Below are 13,502 nucleotides of genomic sequence, written 5' to 3'. Positions count from 1 at the left end.
TATGTTAACGTGAAATATTTTTCTCTGCAGTGGTCTGCATATAGCGTACAAGATCGCGGCAATTAACGAGATTAATGAAGTTATTATTGCTTGAACGTTATTAATTCTTCTCGCTGCTCGATGAATCATAATTGATTCGCCGGCGCAAAACGCGTTCATGGGAAATTAAATACAAGTTATGAGACGCTGGTGGGCTTAGGAAATGGCCGGGAATCGAGTTCACCCTTTCGCAGAGTTGGCCGATAAACGTCAAAACGTCAGTGGTCGAAAATGGTACGCTTAAGCGGATTCCCGAAGGATTTCGCTCGTTTTATTTACCCATTTCACGACAATGCGGAGGCGCGAAAACGCCGGGAGAAAATCGGCAGATTATACGTATATCTGGGAAAGGCAAACAGGAGAATGGCCGGAGCAGCCAATTAATAGCAGAGGAACTGTAACTCGGAAAAACATGTTTGTGATTTACAAATTATTAATAAATTACAGCTTTTCGAAACGCTGTTTAATATTTAAAGTTTTGCTTCCCTGGCGTTAAATCCCTATTCTTTTTTTATTGCTATATTCTTGTAGCTTTATTTTTTGTTGTCGTCATCGTCATATTTTAAATTATTGTATTATCACGTTCTCTATTTTTTTTTATATTGCGCTTTCTTTTACTCGGTGCCTTTCAAAATTTTCCTAATAACATTTTTTGTGTCTCAAGAGTCTTGTACGCGCAGGATAGCGAGAAGACTCGTGTTTTACGGCGCGAGAAATCGGCAGGAGCTACAATCGCTGCCGTCGTTACGCCTCGCTTTTCCTTTTCTTTTCCCCCGGGCCGGAAGGACACGTCCGAAGACGAGCTTTGAAGAAAGAAAAGAAGGAATAAGGATATCCATTGCACTTTGGGAGCGATAAAATCGTCGATCGATGCGGAGATGAGATAAAAACGATCTTTGCGAGAGCTCGTATTTCGGTATCCTTTGAAGCAGGATATATCCCGATTTATCTTGGACGTATCGACATACGGAGACTGATGATATTCTCGAATTATATTTAATTTTTTTTTTTTTCTTATCGTGCGATAAAACGTTGTGTGCTGAAACAATTTCGCGCAGGTACTTTTCCCACCCTTCTGGAAAATGTACAAAGTTACAACGTGCATCATGCGGCAACATCTGGACGATTATAAAAAAAATATATATATATAAAAAAATAAAAAAGAGAGAATTTGCGCGCGTAAAAAAAAAGAAAAAAAAATTACGAGGCGACAGGTTCGCAGGGCAATTTTTTCCCAACGATTGTACAAGGCGATAAGCGGTAATTGATTTTACGCCGGTTGATTTACGACTCCGGGACCGGCGACGCTAAACTACGCTTTTGGGGTAAAAAGCGAACGAATCTAACCCCATCGTCTCTATCTTCTCCCTATACTCACCGACATGTGTTACTCGCTCATCGACCCTGGTAAATGCGATGGGGTAACGCCGCGAATGTCCATCTTTATCGGGAGAAGCTGTGACGAGGTCTTTTTTACGAGGTTCGTCGGCGCAGGCACGTTACGAATCACGTTATTTCGCTTGCCGATATCTTTTTTTTTCTTTTATTTTACGCTGCCGACAAGTACTTCGCTCTATACGAGAAACAGTGGATAAGCTTTAGTTCTAAATTACGAAGGGCTATCTCGCGTTTAATCAAGCTGGAAATAAAACTTCGTAATTCAAAATTAAAACAGTAAAACGAAATGTTATGTCCCATTTAGTCATCTGTCTATTACAACGCCGAGGAAGGGCTAACGCCGCTAGACAATAGATTGAAATGCCCTTTCTGGCGAAGTCCCGCGTAACGTAAGTCACAATCCGTTCACGGGGGCACCGGGATACAGCACGGGGGGCGCGAACCCGACGAAGGGCGCTCAGGCGAGTCAACGTCGAATAAATCAAAATAAAAGGGGGGAGGGCACACGTAGAGATCGAGTCCCGCTGGGCGACGGGCCGGAAAAAGGAGAATGAGTTCGAAGGGTGAGGTTACGGTGCACGTTGAAAGAGTTACCTGCTGGAAGACTCGCCTATTAACGGCTCCGTCTTCCCGAGTTACGCGCGCACCATATATACCTATCGTTCCAGGACGCACACGCGGCGAGATCGCTCGCTTTGGTACGTACGCATCGACCGGTGAAATTTTTATTAATGTGCACGGGCACGCTCCACGTCGGCGGTCCCTCTCAACCCTCTCCTCAGCCGCTGAATTTTTGACACGACGAAATGTTCTATCCGAAATCTCTTTCAGATCCGTGCTCCTACATTCGGCCGGTAAACCTCGCAGAGATTTCAGGAAAAGTACTCTTTCGAGATCGATAAATTAAGTTCTAATTTAATTTGATAATTAACGCACGAGGGAGATTCTGAATCGCGCGGCCTGGATGCTGCGACAGCGTGAAAATTTGCCGAAAATAATCTCGCGAGGAGGACGGCGAGGAGACGGCGGCGGCGAGCGTCGTATTGATCGACGACGACGTCTCCTCCTCGTCTCCTCCCTGGTATCCATGGCGATATTGCGATGGCCGCCGAGAAGCGTCGCGGCGCCTGCGTCCAGCGTAATTGGATTCCTCGTCGCGATAAAAGCGTTGTCCCGCGGAATCTCACCGCGTCTCCCCACGCGACCCTTAAGAGGGACGCCTACCCCGAGAGCCCCAGCGCAATCGGAGGTCCTGCAATTCTATCGTAAATGACTCATCGCCGACTAGACTTGCATTAATTAACCGATGGATTCGCGCGTGTTTTACATTTCAATTTTTTAACTTCTTATTTTTAGAATACATATCAGTTTAATTTAATTTAAAAAAATATTAATAGCGTTTAATTTGATGACATTTAACGCTTCTTTTTCCTCGGTTAAAGTAAAAGCGCGTTTCTCGGCTGGCCGAGTAAGCACCGGTTAAGGTGTCAACGATCTTCGTGACGGACCGACAAAAGGGCATCCGGGACTCTTTCCGTTTTTCCCCGTTTTATAATCCGCGAGCGAAAGGGGTTCGGCCGGCATTGTGCAACATAATTTACTGTCTGCAAACAGACGGGGCGCCGATGTAAAACATGCGCAAACACGTATGCCCGGATTTAATGCCGGCGCCGCCGCCGGTCGCTTTCGGCCGTGCTTGGTGTCGTTTTCGAATTGAAACGCGAGCGTGCATTATATCGGGATTTGCTCGGGGCTCGAGGAAAGCGACTCCGAGTTCAATTGAGTTGTATACCCTCGCGTCAGGGCCCGCCTGGCCCTTTAAACGATGATGCGAACCGAGCTCCTTGCCGTCTTTCTTACCGCCGAGATTTTTTTTCAACGACAGACGCGTAAGAAGATATTTTTTAAAATCACATTCAGAGGTACGAAAACGTATATCAAACTCCGCGCAAGTTAAACCTAAAACTAATTAAATTTAAAATAAACCTGAGTGTCTAAGATAAAACAAAGCGCGTGCTTTGCGCGCGTCATTTACTCTTGTTTCTTCTACATAAAAAAAAAACTTTAACATTAATAATTTTATTGCATTTTTTTTTTTCGGTTAATTAAATAAATTCCTTAGCGGAGAAGCAAACAGGTAGCACGCACATAACGGATTTTTATACGTACGTGATTGTAAAGTACGTCGCGCTGGCTGGTCGAGCGGCCTAAGTTCGCAGGGAGAGTCTTCGGTCTTTCGTATCCAGAGGGATATGAATATTTGTAGACGCGTGACACGTGTCCCTTTCGTCGCGGCAGAGCCAGGGGGTGGTTAGGGGTGGGCCGACCTTTGAGCACCGCCGTGACGTTACTTCGGATCCCGGTGCCCTAAGCTCCTGGTAATTGCCAGCATCACGGGGGAACACGATCACAAACACGGATCGTGTACGAAATCGGTGCGACTACGCTTTAATTATACGTCACGTATACGCGAGTGTCCTCTGTTGTGTCGCGTAGCACAAAGCCAATGCACGGCACGCTGCGAGATGTCTTTTCAACTCTAAAAATCAAGCCGAGGGAAAGAGGCAGCGATTTCGACGTTGATATATGCACAGTCACGAGATCGGTAGACGGAGGAATTAATATAAAGTCACTTCGTTTTGCTTCACTTTTCCGTAAAAGACAAAAGTACAAAAACATCACGCTTGCGTCACTCCCCTCCCCCTTTTTTTTTCGTTCCTTCTTCTCGCTTGGCTATTGATAAATCGAGTGGCATAATGCGAGCGGATGGCGCGTAATTATGGCGTATCGGACGTCTCTTTCGCCAGATGTGACCGGTCGCAAAACGGGCTTGTCGAATAAAAACCGCGTACGATAGTCTCGGCAGCGATTGAACCGATTCGGATGTCAATCAAAGTCGAAAAGTCGAAAAGCCGACGCGAGCTGCTTTCTCGATGACAGACGGATGGACGCGCTGACGGTCGGGCAGGCGGGGATCAAGCAGGTAAATCGATATATCGTGTTACGAGGGTTTCTCGACTGATCATCGGCGAAGCGTTCGTCGAAAATAAAATGCAATTCCCCTTTTCTTTCCATTTATGAAACGTGCAAAAAAAAAAAAAAAGAAAAAATTATTTTCTTTTTATTTTTTTACATAGAAAAATTCTGAAGTTAAAAATTGAGAAAAATGCTATCGATTAAAATGCCGGCTTCAAAACTAAGCTCTTTGGCTCGAGTTTGGCTAACTCTTGAAATTTTCTTCGTTCAGTCGCATCGCGTTGAAGACACATCGACGGAATACTCCCAGCCAGCTAAAGCGCGTTATTTCGTAAAACGTTGTGCGAGACGAACGACGGCGCAGCATCTCGCGCGATTGTCTCTGCGGTTTTTCGCCGGCCGCAAAATAAGGTACTGGCCGCAAGGTATTCCGACCACATCCCGACGATTTTATTCCGCTTGCATCGCGCGCGGAGCCGTAAAACGTGATCGTCGTCGTAACGCAAGCGCGACGCGTCGTGATGCAAAAATTGCTCGAGAGCCTCGCGGAGAAAAAACATTCTCTCTCTGTTCATTGTGCTTCTCGACGTTTTACAGCTGAAGAGAAATTTCGAATCGCCTTTACAAACACGATCGATTGACCGGAATTTCACGATCAACGCGTCGTAATCGCGACAGAGTCGACCCGAGACGCGACAACGTTTGATCGACGTGGGAGACGACAGAATCCGGCGATTTGCATATCACTCTCCGTCACGACCCTTTATTCCGACGTCGGCGGAAGAAACATCTGCATCAGAAAGCGTGCCGCGCAAAGTGGATTACGGTAATGGATCGCTTGCGATTGATCGGATTAGATTATGGCGGCGATCCGTAGCAGCGATACCGTGATTCAGTGAACGGGCTCAGTCGGTGCGAAACGACATACGTTTTTCACGAACATTGATTCTCTCAATCCCTGTCGATTGTCCCGGTAGATGCGTGGGTTTCTTTTTCTGAACGCGGGAGTACGTGAAATCGACGAGAAATTATCTAGTCGTCGATGTAATTAAAATAATCCTTTTAATTCTAAATATTCTATTCAACATTCGAGCAGTATTAAAATTTTCTGTGTCGACTCTAAAATCTAGCGTTTTCTGAATTTAAAGAAAAATTAAAATTTAAGACTCGGACGTTAACGTAAAAAAAAATAAAATTATTATTTAGGCAAATGTTTAGGCAATTTAATTTTCCGGTTCGATTACGGACACCCTCCGTTTTCCTTCGGGCAGTTTGGTCTCGTTTAACGATTTTCGTGAAAGTTATCGAGGGTAACGTGTATCGTTCGCCGAAAGGTGTCCCGCACCTTGCGAGGGGTGGCGCAGCGCCATACGAATCTAATTGGCGCTAATTTTGCGGACCTGCTCTCTCCTTTCTTCCGTACGGCGCACAAATGCAAACAGAAAAACACAGGATACGCTCCGTCGCTCGTACAATATTGACCCTACCGGGTGGAACGACACGGACGCGGGCATTACAATGGCGCGGGCCACCCCCGCCTGCAAACGAATTGCCCAAAGCGTCCCATTCATGTGCCCGTGGAGAAAATTGACAGCCGGTCATTAGGACGAGAACGAGAACGAGAAACGCGCCACGCGCACATTTCGTATGCGAGAGTGTGCTTTAGCGGCGATCGAGAGACGTCATCTCTGCCGATATCAATCGCAGGATTAATCTCAATACACGACGAAATAATGAAAACATTCAAAAGACTTAATCGTAATTAGAAATTATAATTAATATCCTTATTAATTAGGGACTCTTTATTTAATAGAGAACTTATTTTTGCAATGTAACTTCAAACTGTTTCAATACTTATTGTTAGACAAATGTACATATGAAGGATCGCCGTTGATTAAATTTTGTTCTTAATTTTTTATTTTTGCTCAAGGATCGAAATTAAAATTGTACGAAAAATGATTCAATAAAAAGCTGCCGACGGTGACCCTTTTTCGCAAAGATCACGACTCGAGGATCTCGCGGAGGATCGATCTAACAGGGCACTCGGCCCTTTAATCCCAGGGTCAGGGTAGGAAATTAAAAACTGAATAGCCAGGAAGGTCCCTTCAGCCTCGTGTCTCGATATTGCGCGCCGCGCGATATTCTCGACGTGCACACACGCACGCACGCATATGCTATTGTGTCGTGACGTTGATTTGACGTAATTGGCACCAGGAAGGAGCCGAACGGGGCAGCAATGATTGGGATAAGCCGGAATAAGCCGGGATAAGCCGTGCGTGGATTTCGTAAGAGGGGCACGAGAATTTCGACGCGTATTTTCCTTTTTTTTTTATTCTCTCGTACGCGTCGCCGTTGCTTTACGGGACGAGTTTGCTCCCCCAGATCCCCGACGAATCACTTAATTCTCAATACGCGGTGCATCGAGCAGTAAATTAATGCGCAATCGAGAAAATTATAAGGCGCTCTATTCTATCGCGTTGAATTCTAACGACAGCCTTGGGATACATTTCAATTTTGATTTTTTATACATTAAATATTTCTCTTTAGTTTTCTATATATTTGCAACATTTGCGGGATTTTTTCTTTTTCTTGAAAAATTTCACTAAAGTAAAATTGCGTATACTCGCCGTTTTTATCGTGCTTTCTTTTAACTCGAATTCCGTACGCGCGTGCTGATCAGTGTGCTATTATTTCCCCGATTTCTTCCCTATTTGCATTTCATCGCATTTTATTCGAAGGGATGCTGGGCAAACTTGCCGAGACTCCGGAGAATGCCCATTCGTCACGCGTTCGGAGCGCGCGGGCTCCGCTTTGTACGATACATTTATACGTACGCATGTATGGCCACGTATGCTAAGGGCAACGAGTGGGTTTCGCTGTAATGCGAATGTCAAACACTCAAACACACGTCCCGCGCCTCGAGCTTGAGAGCGAACACCTGAGTATGCGAGCAAGAGCTCATCTAAGCTCCCGGTACAATTGGGGCTGTTTTCTAACCGAGATGTCCAGAAATAGTCACGACCTCGCCCTCCTTATCAGACGAGGGCGTATTCTACGCGTGTCGCCGTAAAAATAATTCTTTAAACATTCATTGGAGCTAAAAAAAACTCTGGCGGAGTTCTTATTTAGTGAAAATTATATTTTATTAATTAGAATAATTGTTATTTCACCCCGAGTTCTTTTTTTTTGTATATATATTTATTATTGGAAAAATTATATAAAATAATGAAAAGAAGAAACTTTTGTAGCAAAGTCAGAACGACATCTCAGCAGTAATTAACGTACGTGTTCCTCTTTTTGTGCCGTCAGAAAGGGTGCGCGTGATTTCACGGACTTTCGTCGTGGCGAAAGACGCTCGTATAACTCGCGCATCTGCGGGACGAAGGGAACAGCGTAAAATTTAAATAAATGTCCGCTGGATACGGCGAATTACATGACATGCTAATCACGTCACTGGCAATACTTGCGCGAATGAATAATCGGTTATTTTCCCCTTCCATCCCGTTGGGAAAAACCTGTTTTCGAAACGCACCTTGCGCGACCGTAAACAGCGCCGGCGATTGCATAGCAAAAATTAATTATTGCGCGTACGTTTAATTTATTAGAAAAATTATGTAAATCCAAGGGAGACAATGTAAAGTTATTTAATTTAAACGTTTCTCCCTTTTAAAAAGTCAGGCGCATTTAATGTTCTTTAATAACGTAAAGATTTATTAATAAAATACATTTTTAAAAACATCCGAATTTTCTTTACGATTATTTACAGTTTCTAAATTGTTATACAACCATCGCGGATCAGCGAATCCATTGGTACCGATCTTGTCGAAAGTGTTAACGCAATTGCGTGTCATGCACTCAGAGCGCAATCGCGTGGAAAGCCGAGCTCGAGGTGATCGAATTCTATCCCGCGATGACACGCCCGTAATGTGTCACCTGGTCGCATTTGACAGAGAAAAAAGGGTTGAGCAGTCGGTCGGAAGAATTTTGCCCTAACTGTAAATCGCTCGTCCTGCGATCGGAGTTCATCGAGACGGAGAATCGTCCGCGCGGTGCGTGACCGATCGCGATTTTCGAAACGGAAATATTCCGCTTGGTCAGAACAAAGCAAGCTCTTTTTAATTCAGACATGGTCTTAGACGGTTTTCGCCTCGCGATAATTTAACATTTAATTCCACATCGCGATCAGAACACGGTTCGTCATACAAGAATTAATAAGCATCTCAATCCTAATTATAAATATTAAATTATCGTAATAGTTAAAAGTTGACTAATACTATCAAAGAATTGTAACTATTTATATGCGTTTCTTTTGTAGAAAAAAAAAATCTTTTTTTTGCGCGACGGTGACGAATCATTGGCAATAACAAACGTCGCATTTGCGTTTCGTTTCGTTCCGTTCTCGTTCCCGTAATGTTCCCGTTAATGGGGCTGGTTTTTATTCGCGGACTGTAAAAAAGCGGATGCTGGTAGTACCTGATTCATCCCTGGGAAACGTCGAATCCACCGACTTCCCATGGAATGATAAAAATCTTACAAATGCTTACGCGTGTACACGGAAATAATTTACGTTCGCGAATAATTTTCAAAGAATAAAAATTTCTTTTTTAAACAGCGTCAAGCGTTACACTCGTCGCAGTAAAACGCATAATTTTCTGCATATTCAAATTACGCACACAATCCCGCCCCCGTTAAATGCAAAACAAAACGCGCGGGTTGCATCGGGGGTGCCCGCAAAAAATCATAAATCACGATAAAGGGACGCACGTGCACCCTCTTCTGCGCGAGAAACCGCTTAGGAAAACTATTAACACTCTGTAATGCACGTAACGGCGGAGAGACAAGGGATTAAAGGGACGAGATATGCGGTTTAAATGAGTTTTACATATGTTATCGAGAATCGAGCGCTGAATTCAACATTTGTCAAAACTGCTAACAATAAAAAAAAATTATTAATTTATAGTAATTAGGTAAAGTAATAATTTAAATAACAAATAAAAAAAATAGAACCAACGCGCTTTTTTATCGGCAAGAACCGCGTTTTATTCGCGGCACAGTGAACTCGTCATATCGTCGTGGATGCCACATCTTAAAGATAAATTAAGAAAATAGGTCAGCAGCTTAGGGCTAATTATCGGGATGCTAGCATATGGCGTTCAAGCTCATTAAAGGCAAAGCGCTGAACGTTTTATGAAGGATGGCGCTGGTCCTGGATGCACCTGCGAGTCTGACGGAATAATTCATGGAAATAGAGGCTCGACAATTAGGTAATAAATAGTCGGGACACCCAGCCGGCTACCCCTGTACCTCCCTCGCGTTTCTGCTCGTTGAAATCGACAGAGGAGTGAATTAATAAAACGACCCCCGGCTGTGTGTATGTGCGCGACATCCGTAAATGTGTACGCGCCTCGCCGCGCAGATGTGCCCTTCGGAGCGCGCGGGCGCGCTCCGAAGGGCGCGTTTCTTTTATTTTATTGCCAGGGGTTAATGGAATAGTTTGCATGCCCCGAACAATCAATGCGCAAGGATATTACATTCCTCCTTCAACCCGGCGAGCGGACCACCGTCGACGGAAGGGACGGTGGATAGTCGAGAAAATACTCATTTTTTTTTTTTTTTTAATTCGAGATAATCGGTATTTGAGAAAATGTTAATAAGCAATATATTATTGTTATTACGGTTTGTTATATTAATTTGTTTTTTAAGATTTTTTTTTAATTTGTCTTAGACGTAATCAGTTTTATTTTTTTTCTTTATTGATGTCAGGCAGACGAATGAATAATTGTATCTCTGCGACGAGTGTAAAAAGAAATTTCTTACGGCGTTCGAGTTTTCTCGTCAGATTGCGCCAAATGAGAAGTACAGAAAAAAAAAATCTAACTTGATCGGGAAAGACTGACGCGACCGTGTTCATTAAATATAATGCAGTGTCGGCACAATGCGCGACGACAGATTTTTTTTTCTACGACCCGGGGCCTATATGGGGAGTACAGAAACGACACAATGCAACTGGGTGGAAAAAAAAAGGTCTCGTCACCTACCAGCGCGCCGCGTGAGATCGCAAATTCGAAAAATCTGGGCTGCTATTAATCGTTTCTGCGACGTGGTGCCTTTCGCTCCTGCGCGATGACACGCGTAAATCTGTCGCTAAAATGACTTCTTTAACCTACGAGCAAGTGTGCGCTCGTGCGAGGCCCGAACTCACCCTGGACCACGGATGCTGGGAGAGTTCGTAATGCTATCGATTGCATTAGTATTAAAATTTACAACGAGACTTAAATAAAATTAATGGGCGCGTTTACAAAATATTACTATTTCTATCAGTTATAATTAAAACTATCGTTGTTGCAATAAAAAAAAAAAATTAAATTTACTTTTTAATTCGTTCGAGCCTCGCGGGACTGTTACACCTGAGTACGCAGCCCTTCGAGATATCTATATTAGGAGGATACGCGTCGACCTGAGTCCCGAATTCTCCCGTGGGCTCCACGGGGTACACATAAATCGCACCACCGAGCAGAGACGACGTATTGAGCGGAGGCGGTCGTCTGTGAAACGCATTTAGCCTGTTGGTACATAGAACACGACGGGCGAGATGCTGCGCGCACAACGCATTGTACAAACGTGTCAACGGCACGGTGCAAGTGCGCGCGTTGTGACCATCGAGAAAACGTTCGTCATTTTTGGAGCTCGCTTACCAGAGGAAACTCAAAGGAACCGTGAATTTATGAACGACGAGCTAACGAGCGGAACAAAATCTGGAAGATAAATGTCGGCGGAATCAAATAGCCGTGCTACAACATCGAACACGTGGAGCAACATTGTACCTTTTACATTTCGGCGCGGTGACGTGAAAGTGAAAGATACAAAGTTAAATTAAGAAAATAGTAAAAAAAGAAAATTATTTACAAAATAATGGTAATTAAATAAAATGTACTTTCTTAAAATAATTGAAATTGAGATGATCACTCATGGGCGACTTGAAATTCTGTTTTATACGTCTGTTTATGTCCCTTTCTGCTCCGGTGGAGCAAGAAAGAACCACTCGCGTAATCTGGCACCTGCGTCTTGTATCATCATAGGATTGATGTACGTTTCATGCGCGTCCTGCGCGTGAAAGACACAATCCTACGATATTTATCTCTACCTCTCTCTCTCTTTCTCTCGCGTTTTTTCTATCTGCTCTTTTGCCGGTGAAGAGATCAAATTCCACTCCAAAGTCCCCCATGAGCGCTCTCCTCGAAGGCGATCCTTCAGGATCCTACAATGAAACCGAGTCGTCGAGTGGAGAGAAAACAGAATCGGCAGCAGATGCGGGCCTCTATTCTCGACTTGTTCTGTCAAAACACGGACGACGTTTATAGGTAACGTGGAGAACGATACGCGCGAGAGCATGAAGAATGGAGAGAAAAAAAGCACAAGTATTTTCTCCTCTTCATGCTCAGAAGCGTAATTTATCGAGCGACGCGTGCTTCCGTGAAGCGGGAAATTAGAGGCCGTCGTGTCACACAAACGGGACGATAGTGAATTGATATATTAAAGAGAATAAGTTATCTTACGTGTGACGTATGTTTTTTTGGCTAACGATATATATTCTTTGAGTATCTTAATTTTTTTTTTCTTCGACGAGGAAAAAAGATTAATTACGTTCTTTTTTCTATTTTTTTTCTTTCACGAAATACGCGTGACATTTGTAGATACGTTCTTCGGAGCGACACGTTATTCTTCGAACTCCCGTATCGATGACACATTCGATTATCACAGTTCGGTGAACGGGCCGATCGGTGTCGCCATAAATTATTGCCGAAAGCGCGACTCCGTGCCCTCCCCATTATGCAAAATCACAACAACGACGGGGTCGCCTCGTCCACTCGAAAGTCGGCTTCTCTCGACGGGCCCCAAAGAGGTTTCCGAGAAGGGCGAGAGAGAGTCATCAATTACGATTGGGAATAAATCGAAGGCAGATGCGGCGATTGCCTACAGGGCCCGTCGCGGCGGGTGACCGGTACCTCAACCCCCCCGCGGACACAATACCACTGTTTTCGGCAAGTACAAAGCTACACACGAGTCCAAATGCCCGATACACCTCCGATGTCATTTTCCGACGCGCGAATTTCGGACTCCCGTTTTATTGTGACACGAATCCCATTTGAAGCGACACGGCGCGACAAATTCTTTCAAAATGTCTTAAGAAAATAATTATCTATTTAAAATCACGCGTGTGTATGCGTGATTTTCTTTAGGATTCTTCAAAGAAAGCTTTACATCCTTTGTTATAAAAAATTAAATTGTAAATATGTATCTTTTAAATATTTTTAATAAAATTTTGTTAATATTAAAACTTGTAATTTATTATTAAAGACAATTTCGAATTAATTCGTATCAAACGGAATTAATTTAATATTTTATAAGTCGAAAAGTGAATTATTTAGATCGAACGTTTAAGCTAAAATTAATTACAAAGAGACCGAATTATCAGAGCCTTATCTGTCAACTGGTTCCTGTGTTGTTACTTCGACAACTTAATAAAAGAAAAGTAATCGGCTACTCGTGTTAGTAATAACGAGGTACGCGATAGCTCTTTTATCTGCAGACCACAGGAAGTCGGTAGCGGGTCCAATGATAAAAATCCTTCGCGAAGCCCCGCGGGAGACGTGAGAATGCCGTCGATTTAACGCGTTAAGTTTCACTCGCGAGATATTTTCGTCCGTTGCCAATAAAAACCGTACGTTTCTTACATAAGCGTAACAACAGAGTCGAAGATATTCTCGTTATTTAGCGACTACGATTTTTCATTTCTCAGATTGCGATCGTCGAGACTCGTTATTTGTCAATCATCTCGCGTCGTTAACTCGGCGCAATGAATTTCATCAGCTCCGCAATGTCGTACACGAGCAAAGTCACCGTCTTTCGTATCGAATTATCGCGAAAGGTTACACCCTTCGCAGGGTCACTCGATACTGCCAACGAACGAGTCGAAGGTCCTGCTAGGCGGGAGAAAGAAAGGGGCCGCCCTTCCGTAGGGCTTCTTATAAGAATTCCTTAGCCCCGGAATGCACGTCGTCATCGTGTTACACTTCGCGTCGTTTCGC

The sequence above is a fragment of the Cardiocondyla obscurior genome, linkage group LG04 (genome assembly GCF_019399895.1).
Source record: "Cardiocondyla obscurior isolate alpha-2009 linkage group LG04, Cobs3.1, whole genome shotgun sequence".
NCBI classification, from domain to species: Eukaryota; Metazoa; Arthropoda; class Insecta; order Hymenoptera; family Formicidae; genus Cardiocondyla; species Cardiocondyla obscurior.
This window is presented reverse-complemented; position numbering follows the sequence as displayed.